Below are 10,420 nucleotides of genomic sequence, written 5' to 3'. Positions count from 1 at the left end.
AAAAAAAAAAAAAAAGAAGATACTCCCAGGGGAAGGATGCCTTGGGATTCACTAGTCACTTAAACTCCGCGCTGGTTGGATGTGAGGGGAGGGACTGACAGAGGTGAGTGAGGAGTGAGAGACATGACATGCCTTGCCATCTGACCTGTCACACACACACATACACACACACACACACACACGCACACGCACACGCGCATGTATGCATACATACATATATACACACACACGCATGCATGCAGATGTACACACACATACACACATTCATACATGCATGCACGCATACACACATACATATACATGCATACATACACACATGCATACATATACACATGTGTACACACATGCACACATGCATCCACATACACTTATACACATTCATACACACATATACACAAACATACATATACACATACATACATTATCTATGCACACACATGTATACATACATATACACATACTTACATATCCATGTACATACATATACGCATACATACACACATATATGCACATACATACACTCATATATACGTACATATACACACATATACATACATATACATATATATGCTCATATATATACATGCACACATATATACACACACACACACATACATATACGTTCACACACATAGACATACATACATCTTCCTACCTGTCCACAAGTCATTTCCTCTTCCTGAACCCATGCTTCCTGGACAACTCTCTCCTCTCATCTGCTTCCTGCCTGTCCCACTCCTACAGGACCCTTCACTACCCACCCTACATGCTTGCCTTCGTTGCTTTTCTGTGGCTGCGATGAGACACCATGGCCAAGGCCAAGGCGACTCATAGAAGAAAAGTTTACTGGGGCTTACAGTTTCGAAAGGTTCAAGTCCATGACCATCATGGCGGGAACTGTGGCATCAAGCCGGCACACATGGCCATGGACAAGTGGCCGAGAACTCAAATATTTGAGAGACAATCATGAGACAGACAGAGAGAGCAAACGGGGACCAGTGTGGGCTTCTGAAACCTTAAAGCTGGCACACAGTGACACGCCTCCTCGCACAAGGCCACGCCTCCTCGCACAAGGCCACGCCTCCTCTCGCAAGGCCACGCCTCCTCGCACAAGGCCACGCCTCCTCGCACAAGGCCAAATCCCCTAATCCTTCCCCCCAGTTGGTTCCCCCAACTGGGGACCAAGTAGTCAAGCATATGAGCCCCTGGGGCCCATCCTTTCCCAAACCACCCCGCATGCCCTTCTGAGCTGAGGCCTCCACTTTTACCCTTGCTCCTTCATTTCCTAGAGGGCAAGCCTGTGGCTGGGAGCTGTGGTTTCTGGAGCAAGCCCTGAGGGAGGGATGCATGTTTCATTCATCTTTATACCTTTGAGGCCTGAAGCTCCTGAATATTTATGCGCAGCTCATCTGTAGCTTCAAGGCCCCTGTACCCTCTTGCTTACCTGTTCATACATCGATTGCTTCCTACGTTTGTTCCCAGAGGTACCACCCTAACCTTTGACTGTCCAGAATGGAAAGACTACACTAATCTGTCTTTCCTGTTCTATACTGGGCTCTCACAGCTCTTAGGTAAAAGTATTTAAAGCAACCATCGGCCGAGCGGTGCTGATACACGCCTTTAATCCCAGCACTCGCTAGGCAGAGGAAGAAGCTCCTGAGTTCAAATCCCAGCAACCACATGGTGGCTCACAACCATCCGTAATGAGATCTGACGCCCTCTTCTGGTGTGTCTGAAGAACAGCTACGCTGTACTTACATATAATAAATAAATCTTTAAAAAAAAAAATCAGTCAGTCAATCAACCGATCTTCAGTTACTCAATCGATCATTGTCTCACACACGACTTAGACAACAATGGTAAGTCCCCTTCCCTGGGGGCTCACTTACAGTTCCCAGCTCCCTCTTGATGGAGGTTAGACAGGATCCCGTGACTGACTCCAACCCATAGGGCCAAAGCAAGGATTCACAGTCCGATGGTGTCACTATACTATAGTATGGCTGCTGTCAGCCTGGACCCCTGAGAGACCCTGTGGAGCAGAGTCTCCCATAATTTATTTGGGATAGACAATGGAGAAGTAACCCAGTGATAGTTTTTTGTTTGTTTTTGTTGGTTTTGTTTTGTTTTGCTTCTTTTCCTGTCAACTTAACTCCAACTTGAGCCGCCTGGGACGAGGGAGCCTCAGTCGAGGAATGGCCACCATTGGGTTGGCCTGAAGGCACGTAAGTCCGCGGGGCTTTTCTTGGTTAATGATTAGGGCCTGCCTTACCATCGCCCCTGGGCAAGTGGTCCTAAGTCCTATAAGAAGCCGAGGGACTCATGAAAAATAGGCCAGTCATCAACTTTCCCTAAAGTCCCTGCCCTCCAGGTTCCTGCCCGGCTTTCCTCAGTGCTGGTCTGTGACCCGGAAGTATAAGGTGAAGTTAACCCTTTCATTCCAAGATGCTTTTGGCCACTGTTTTCTCACAGCAACAGAAATTCTAAATACCATTCCCTGAACCACCTCAGCAGTTGGCCTGGCCACCACCTTGTTTTTTAAGGGTCTGCTAGAGTCTGGAGCTCACTGACCAGGTTAGGTGCACTGGTCAGTAGTCCCTTCTAGCCTGCTGTTTCCAGTGTGTGTGCATGTGTGTGTGTGTGCCTGTGTATGAGTGTGTGTGTGGGGGGCATGTTTGTGTGAGTGTGTGAGTCTGCATGTGTGTGTGGGCGCGCGCGAGTGTGTGGTGTGTACATGCAGGTGACTGTGTGTGCATATGTCTATGAGAGTGTGAGTGTGCATATGTATGTGTGTGTGGTGTGTGAACGTGTGTGGCGTGCATGTGTATGTATGTGTATCACAAGAGCATGCAGCCAAGCCTGGCTCTATCCTGTGGGTGTGGAGATTTCAACTTGGGTTCTATACTCGCAAGGCAAACAGCTTTACCTGCTGGGCCTCAAAGGAATACATTTCCAAGGATGGAGCTGAGGCTGGAGACTCTGTGTGAGGCTGGAGAAGTTTTAGAAATGTCACTTCTGAATGTCTCAGGGATCTGAAAGGCTCTATCCCGGCGTTTGTGCTTCGGCCATTTTCTATTCTGCCTTTGTTCTGTGGTCACACTTCTTGGGAGTTTGTGTGGAGATGACTTCTACTGAAATCTGACAGCCCCTGCTTGGGACTCCCCAGCCTTTTTCTGGGAAATGGTGATCTGGCGCCCACACTTCCTCTCCCTTCCTGGGTAGCACCAGCAGCTGACATGGAGTCTTTCTTATCTCTCCCTTGGTCCCTTGGTTTTCCTTTCTATCAGCCCCAGAAGGTACCTGCAAGACTGCATCTGTCCTTCCATCCCTGGCTGTCGCCTCTCTCTGAGACCAGCAGCAACATCAGGAGCTGGGCAGGCTGCCGTGGGTCTGGATTAGCTTTCTGGCCCTCAGGAACATGTCTTGACATGTCCAGCCCTGGACCTAAAGAGGTGGGGCTGCTTCATGCAGGGAGGTGGGGACCTGATGACACCCAGCTACCAGCTGTGGGGTGAGGAGGGGCACGAATGGAGACAGAGACCCCAGATAACCAAGGCTGCCCCACTTTGCCAGCAGAATATAAGATGGCATGTATCTTGTGACATGTACCAGGTGAAGGATGCTTTTGTGCATGTGTGTGTGTGCGTGTGTGTGTGTGTGTGTGTGTGTGTGTGAGAGTGTGTGTGTGTGTGTGTGTGCAGGGGGTGGGGGATAGGGGCGGTGTCAGGTACTGTATGGATAACTTTTCCCCTTTGTCATTTTGGGGTCTGGAGGGCTCCTCCAACTGTGTTTCTGAGTATACATTCACATGCCGCTGTGTGTCTGACTATACATTCAAGTGCAAGGCCTATTCTGTTTGTTAGAAAGACTGAGCAGTCCTAGACTTAATAAATATTTGTTGAGAGTGCTTTTGTGGTGCTCTGGGAAGCCGGGAGTTGTTTTGAAAATCTCTCCAAGGTCAACAGGGTAAAGGCCCAGGAGGTCACAGCATGGGGCGACCCAGTTTAAGCCTTTATTAAAACTGCCTTCTACCAAAGAAAACACAAAGACAGTGTCACTTCTATCTGAAAAGCCCGGAGGCAGGGGGATTTGGGCAGTTGGACATCCTGTGCTGGCCCATGACAGCCTAGCCCTGGGATGCCTTGGATGCAGGGACTGGATGGTTCAGGAGCTGGGGCATTGTGGGAGTGGCCATTAGGTCTGTCCTGGTTTGGGGGTCTGAAGGGGTCCTCCAACTGTCTTTCTGAACAGAATGAGGCTGTTGGGGGGGCGGTTGGGGAGGTGGCCAAGCCCTGCCCAGACTTCCATCCCCCACCATAGAAGAGGAGGCCTGCCCTCCTTAGGTCAGCTAAAGCAGAGGAGGAACACTGAGCATGTCTGGGCAGGGATCTCTAGATGTCGGAGAGCCTGCTTACGGCTACTCCAAAGCAGGATTCTATTCTTTTAACTAAAGATGCCGGTTCAAATGAAAGCTCCAGTTTCTGCATTTAAAATTTTTGTTTCTGGTGGCACACACCTTTAACCCCAGCACTTGGGAGGCAGAGGCAGGAGGATTTCTGAGTTCGAGGCCAGCCTGGTCTACAGAGAGAGTGAGTTCTAGGACAGCCAGAGCTATAAAGAGAAACCCTGTCTCAAAAAACAAAAACAAAACAAACAAACAAAAATTTGTTTCTGCTTTGAGAGAGGGGTTTGTTTTTGTTTTTGAGGCAGAGTTTCACGTAACCTAGGCCAGCCTCAGACTGACTATGTAGCTGAGGATGGCTTTGATGAACTATGGATCCTCTTGCCCTCTGCCTCCTGAGGGCTGGGATTACAGGCGTATGCCACCATTATCCAGATGACACCTTACTGGGGATCCAACTCTGGGCTTCGTAAATGTTAGACGAGCACTATACTAACTGAGCTATCTAATCAGACCTATCTGATGGATGGTCATGGGGTTTTAGGTAGCCCAGGCTGGCCTTAAGCTTCCAAGTACTGGGAGTCCAGGCATGTACCACTATGTCTAGCTGAGATAGTGGTCTTGCTATGGAGCCCATGTGACCAGGCTGGACCACTTAACAACACTGTCTGAAGAAAAGCCCCTTCTGCTGGGTGTGACGGTTCAGACCTGCAGTCTTAACTCTAAGCAAGGGAGCTAAAGCAGGAGGATGGCCTTGAGTACGAGGGACACCCTGGGCTACATAGCAAGGCCTTGTCTCAAAAGGCCCCAAGCAGAAGGAAATAAAACTGACTAGAGACACGGAGGAAGGTGGGAACTGAGGATGTCTTACTTCTATATCCGTCAGGAGCATCTGTAGATATTTCTAGAATTGTCCTTTATCAATGTTGTCTTTGTGAACTGACTGGATCTGGGGGGTTGTTAGACATTTCCCTCATTTTGGAGCCAGAGGAAGAAGTCTGTGAGCAGAGTGCTCCGTCCAGGCAGCTCACCAGAGGCCAAGTAGTAGCCATTTCTTGGCTGTGTGGTCCGAGTCAGATCTTGAGCCTCTCCCTTGCAGGATGTGTTGCGGTGTGAGAAATGTGCACATGCTGGCTTCTGCAGAGGTGAGAGGGAGGGAGACCCGGCTGTTTTTTTCCTGGTAGTCCGAGTTTCTGAGAACTGGACTCAGACTCTCCCCTTTCTGAAGCAGGTGACATTGCCCTCCACTTCTGTGGGACTGCTTTCCTCGTCTGGGAGACAATGAGGAGACAAGATGGTGTCCTGGACCCAAAGATGCTCTGTTGGGATGTCTGGGTGCCCGAAGAACTTCTTGGAAAGAGGGCCAATTGAGGGGGAAAACATCTCCAGAAACAGTGGGATTTCTTGGAATTTCAAACTTTTTTTTTTATTAATTATTTATGGGTTTGTTTTGTTTCTGAGAGGGTCTCACTGGATAGCCCGGGCTGGTCTTGAACCTGTGACGCCCCTCGTGTCTCAATCTCCCAAATGTAGGATTCCAAGTCTTTGCTATGGTACTCAAATGGCTTATTTATTTATATCTGAAACAGTGTCACATATTTCAAGTTGGTCTCCGTCTGGGTAGGTAGCTGTCCAAACGACCTTGAACTCCTATTTTCCCCTTTCCCCTCCGCCCCGCCCTCCACTGCGCGCTGTGATTACAGGCTTGAACCCTCCTGTCCAGTTTATGGGGCCCTGGATATCCAACCCCGGGCTTCACTTGCAGCGAGCTAGGCAAACACTTGTACCAACAGACCCACCTTCCCAGCCCTAGGATTTTATTTACTCACATCAGCGATCTGGAAAAGATCTAATCCTTCCCAGAGTTGGTCAGGGACAGACCCTTAAACGCTCAGCTCTAACTGTACTGATGTTCATAGACCGGTACGGCTCTGCGGGGGAGGGACGGGGTGGGGGTGGGGTGCGTGACAAGCGAAGAGCCCAGGTGTGGGGGAGGGGGAAGGCGCGCCCTCTCGCCGCGCGCCCGCCCGGTTCTCGCTGTCTGGCGCGCGGGCTTTGATTCCCAGAGGGGAGGGCGGGCCAGCGAGTCCCGGGGTTCGGGGAGGGCGTGGCTGGTCCTGCCCCCCGAAGGGGCGGGGCCGGGCCCGATGCTATAAGAGGGCAGCTCGACGCCAAGTGCAGCAGCCGAGAGGTGCGAGCCGCTGCCGCCGGATCAGAGCGAAGGGGAAGTGGAGCCGCGCAGATCCACAGCCTTACCCAGACGTTCAGAGGTGAGAGCGTCGCGGCAGGGGACAATGATTGCTCCCCGCAGCTCTGCGCTGAGCCCAAAGGGTGTCCCCAGAAGCGTGTGTGTGTGTGTGTGTGTGTGTGTGGTGATGGGCGTATCACCAGTGTGTATTTGTGCGTGCCCGCCAGAGTCGCAGGTGTGCCTGCGGCAGGTGGATGACGGGTGTGGGTCTGAGTGTGTCGGTGGTGGCCGAAGGCTTGGTCTGTTAAGAGTGTGGCGAGGGTCAGGTTATGTCGCGGACAGAGAGTATGAACTCCAGGACCACGGATGGCAGCCACTCTCCCGGTCCTTGGAGACCCGGTCCGGGCGATGGCCCGCGGGGGACCGGCTATCGGGAGCTCGCTTCTGGTTGCCAGGGCTTCTAGGGATTCCAGGTGCGGCTCGCTAAAGGCGTACGAGTGAAGCCCACGGTGTCCCGAGAGGGGTCCGGGGTGGCGGTGACAAGCTTCGGCAAGTCTGTCTCTCCAAGCGCCCAGCGCAGAGCGGTTCTCTGGTCCTATGGGTGCCGCCGGGTCCCTTGTGGACCAGGTGCCCTGTTTGGCGGTAGCCACCACCCCACTGGGCTCTGAGGTCAGCGCGAGCTGTGTCCTCCGCCCTCGGGATCGTGCCTGGGCACGTCCTGGAGGCCAGGCGAGGAGGTGACTCATTGTGACAAGGAGACCCCGGGCACTGGCTTGAGATCAGAAGCGCGCCACAGCTGGGGGATGGATCGGTGGCAGCGCAGAAGCCCCTTTCCCTGCCCGGGCACAGCCTCGTTCCTGTCCCGTCCCCTCCCCCGCGCGGCACAGTGACCTATTTGGCGGGCACAGCATGTTCCCAGGGAACCCGGGACACGGGGAGGTCCAGGACGCGGTGTCCGGTCCCCGCTCGGCGGCGCGCCCTCGGGGACAGGGAGTCTGGGCGGGCCTTGTCCACCCTGCCAGCCCGGGAAGCGCAAAGGGTCCCACCCACCGCGCCCACCACGACCGGGACCAGTGGCCGTGGGGCGCGAGAGGAGCCCGCACTGAAGAGCGACAGAGTGAGGCTTGCGGGGTGCCGGGCATCAGACGCCCCGGGGCTGGGGTCCCCGACCCAGTCCACACCCAGTGTGGGAAGGCGGCCGGGCTGAGTGCGCCCACTAGGGTGCATCCATTCCACTCCGAAGCCCTGGGGACAAGGGCTACCCTTGCGCCCTGGTGGTGCGGGAAAGACTTTGGGCTTGGGTTTGGCATGTGGGGGCGCGCTGGCAGCTTCCTCGGTCCCCTGCGTCGCGTTTCAGAGAGGACACTCAAGCGGTTTTTTTTTTTTGTTGTCCTCGCCCTCGTCTATTTTTATTTTCCAGGGATCTGACTCATCGCGTGCCTTGGGCGTGGAGATCAAGGTGGAGGGGGGCCAGAGCTAAGAGCACTTTCTTTGCTCTCGAGTGTGTGTGCGAGCGCGCGCGTGAGTGTGCAAGCATGTGTGTACGCGCGAGTGTGTGCGAGCGTGTGTGTGCGTGCGAGTGTGTCTGTGTGCGTATTCGAGTGTGTGTGTGTGTGTGTGTGTGTGAGCGTGTGTGGATGTGTGTGTGTGTGTGCGTGCGTGTGTGCGTGCTCGCGCGGTCTCGTTTCCCAACATAGGCGGGAATTTAGGAAGCCCGGGCTCATCGTGACGTGTTTTGCGGCCCGGGGTCCCCCTCCTTTCCTCTCCTCTCCCCACCCCAGGGTGACGCGCAGCTCCGGTGCCCAGGCAGTTTTGGCGGGCGGGCAGCGCCGGGCAGGAAACTGACTCACCACTCCCAGCTCGGCCTACGCGCCGCCTACCGCGCGCCATTTCCTGGGCGCACGGCGCCCCCTCCCGGCCGCGGTGAGAACGGCAAGGCCGGCTGTGCGCGGGGATGGGGGGGCGCCCCCGGCGGCTGCCACCCGCCCAGACCGCGGCTTAAAGGGAATTAAAATACGCACGGTGGCCAGCGAAGGAAGACGTCGCCTCTGTAAAGCGAGGGCTCATGATAGAAGTGGTTTTGAGCAGGGTGTGCGAGCGGACTGTTAGGGAAGCCTGGCCCTTGAGAGAGAGAGAGAGAGAGAGAGAGAGAGAGAGAGAGAGAGAGAGAGAGAGAGAGAGAGAGAGAGAGAGACGCGAGGTGGAGGGCGTGCCTTCTTGGTTTCCTGGTCTTATCTTCATCTCCGAAAAACTGGGGACTATCCAGCGTTAGCCGAGCTCTTCCTCATGCCTAAGGAGCATTGAGACCATTGGTGTCCTCTCTTCCTTCCACTGGCCCCTGTGAGTGACCCGTCTGGGGAAGGGCACCAAGCTTGTACTTCGGCTGTTTGTCTGGAGAAATGAGCCAATGAGCCCTGTCTCCACCAATCTGGATTATTTTTATATCTATATAGATCTCTCTCTCTCTCTCTCTCTCTCTCTCTCTCTCTCTCTGTGTGTGTGTGTGTGTGTGTGTGTGTCTGTCATTTCTGTTGGCCTGGAACTCATAAGGATCACCTGCCTCTGCCTGGTGTGCTGAGTTAAAGGCAGAACAAGAGGCTCAATCTATATTTAAGAAAACAAAAACAAAACCCAGACTTTCCCAAGTGATTCTGATGGATCCCTCTAGTCATGCCCCTCGAGATGAGAAGAAGAGTGAATCATTCGGTGCTAGACCAATACTAGACACACATCCCGAGCCTTGGTTAGCTCTGCCCTAAAAGGATGTGATATCGCCATTGATTCACAGATAGCTTTTGGTGGCTCGAAACTGCAATCCCAGCACACTGGAGGCTGAGGCAGGAGGATGGCTGTGAGTTGCATTAACGGACCTGTAGGCAGAGGCCATCGGAGGTCTTTTCCAGGGCGCCATAAGAATCCTTTTGCGGGCAGTGGGCATCCTTGCTAGTCCCGGGTTTTGTATGGCTGGTTTTTAGCCGGGCTCTCATTATGCAGACCAAGTTGGCTTTGAACTCACGGACTTCTAGCCTCTGCCTCCCAAGTGCTGTGTTTTGGGGATGGGGCTGTCTTACTTATTGAAGCCACAATGCTGGCTATTCCCTATGTAGTAGCCGAGGTAGACCCTGATCTTTCCCTAACGACTGCCTCCAGATCGCCAAGATTACAGGTGTGTGCTGCCACACCCAGTTTTATAGAGAGCGCCTTGCTAGGCCCAGGTTTTACCATCTGAGCCCCCAGTCTCTTCATCTCTTTTGGCTTCCTACCTTGAATTGTAGTCTGTGTACCTCCCCCCCTCTCTCCCAGCTGTGGGCAAACTCACCCCGAGGTCTTAAGGAGCTGGGGGTGTATTGTGGTAAGAGCCCAGGGCGTCTTGCCTCGGGAAGCCACTGGGCACACCTTGCAAGCTCAAAGGCTGGAAGGCTGGACTCGTGCCCGAGAGAGCCCAGTCCCTCCTTAGAAGCTGCATCCCCGAGTCTTGGAGTCGGGGCAGAGCAGGCAGGCTCGGCCACTCGGGTATCCCTCTTCCTTGGAGAGGAGCCAGGTCAACCAGTTCCTTTGATTTTTTTTCTTCTTCTTCTGTGCCTGTAAAACGGGTTCCTTGGGCACAGGCTGTAGGCCCGTCTGGGGCTGGGAGGCGTCTAGACTCCAGCTTACCTGATCTGCCTGGCAGGATGTGGCTCAGCCTGGGAGAGAGACATAACCCCGCCCCACCCCTTCAGACTCTCCTCTCCCCAGGCTACTGCCTGCTGGCATCCTTAGGAAAGGCCTGCAGCCTGGAGCACCTGCAGGAGGGAGGGGCGGGGAGGAGGCTCCGTCAGAACGGGCGTGGGGGG

General features: G+C 53.9%; 1 protein-coding gene and 1 long non-coding RNA gene across 2 annotated transcripts in view; one reads left to right on the top strand and one right to left on the bottom strand.

Moving 5' to 3' along the window:
• Positions 1 to 5,244: 5,244 nt before the first annotated feature.
• Positions 5,245 to 6,346, bottom strand: LOC116075133. Its single transcript, XR_004112431.1, has 2 exons — positions 6,229 to 6,346; positions 5,245 to 5,536 (listed from the first exon to the last, which is right to left on the bottom strand). It is a non-coding gene; the product is annotated as an uncharacterized LOC116075133 (long non-coding RNA).
• A 218-nt stretch (positions 6,347 to 6,564) lies between these two features.
• The window catches only part of Cdkn1a (cyclin dependent kinase inhibitor 1A), a 6,956-nt gene continuing 3,100 nt past the window's right edge, over positions 6,565 to 10,420 (top strand). The window contains exon 1 of the mRNA XM_031348204.1: positions 6,565 to 6,669. The gene's annotated coding sequence lies outside the window, so the exon portion shown is untranslated. The remainder of the gene's footprint in view (positions 6,670 to 10,420) is intronic.

This window comes from Mastomys coucha, unplaced genomic scaffold (assembly GCF_008632895.1).
Source record: "Mastomys coucha isolate ucsf_1 unplaced genomic scaffold, UCSF_Mcou_1 pScaffold3, whole genome shotgun sequence".
Classification (NCBI taxonomy): Eukaryota; Metazoa; Chordata; class Mammalia; order Rodentia; family Muridae; genus Mastomys; species Mastomys coucha.
The sequence above is the reverse complement of the archived record's forward strand: the minus strand, read 5'-3'. Positions and strand labels throughout refer to the sequence as shown.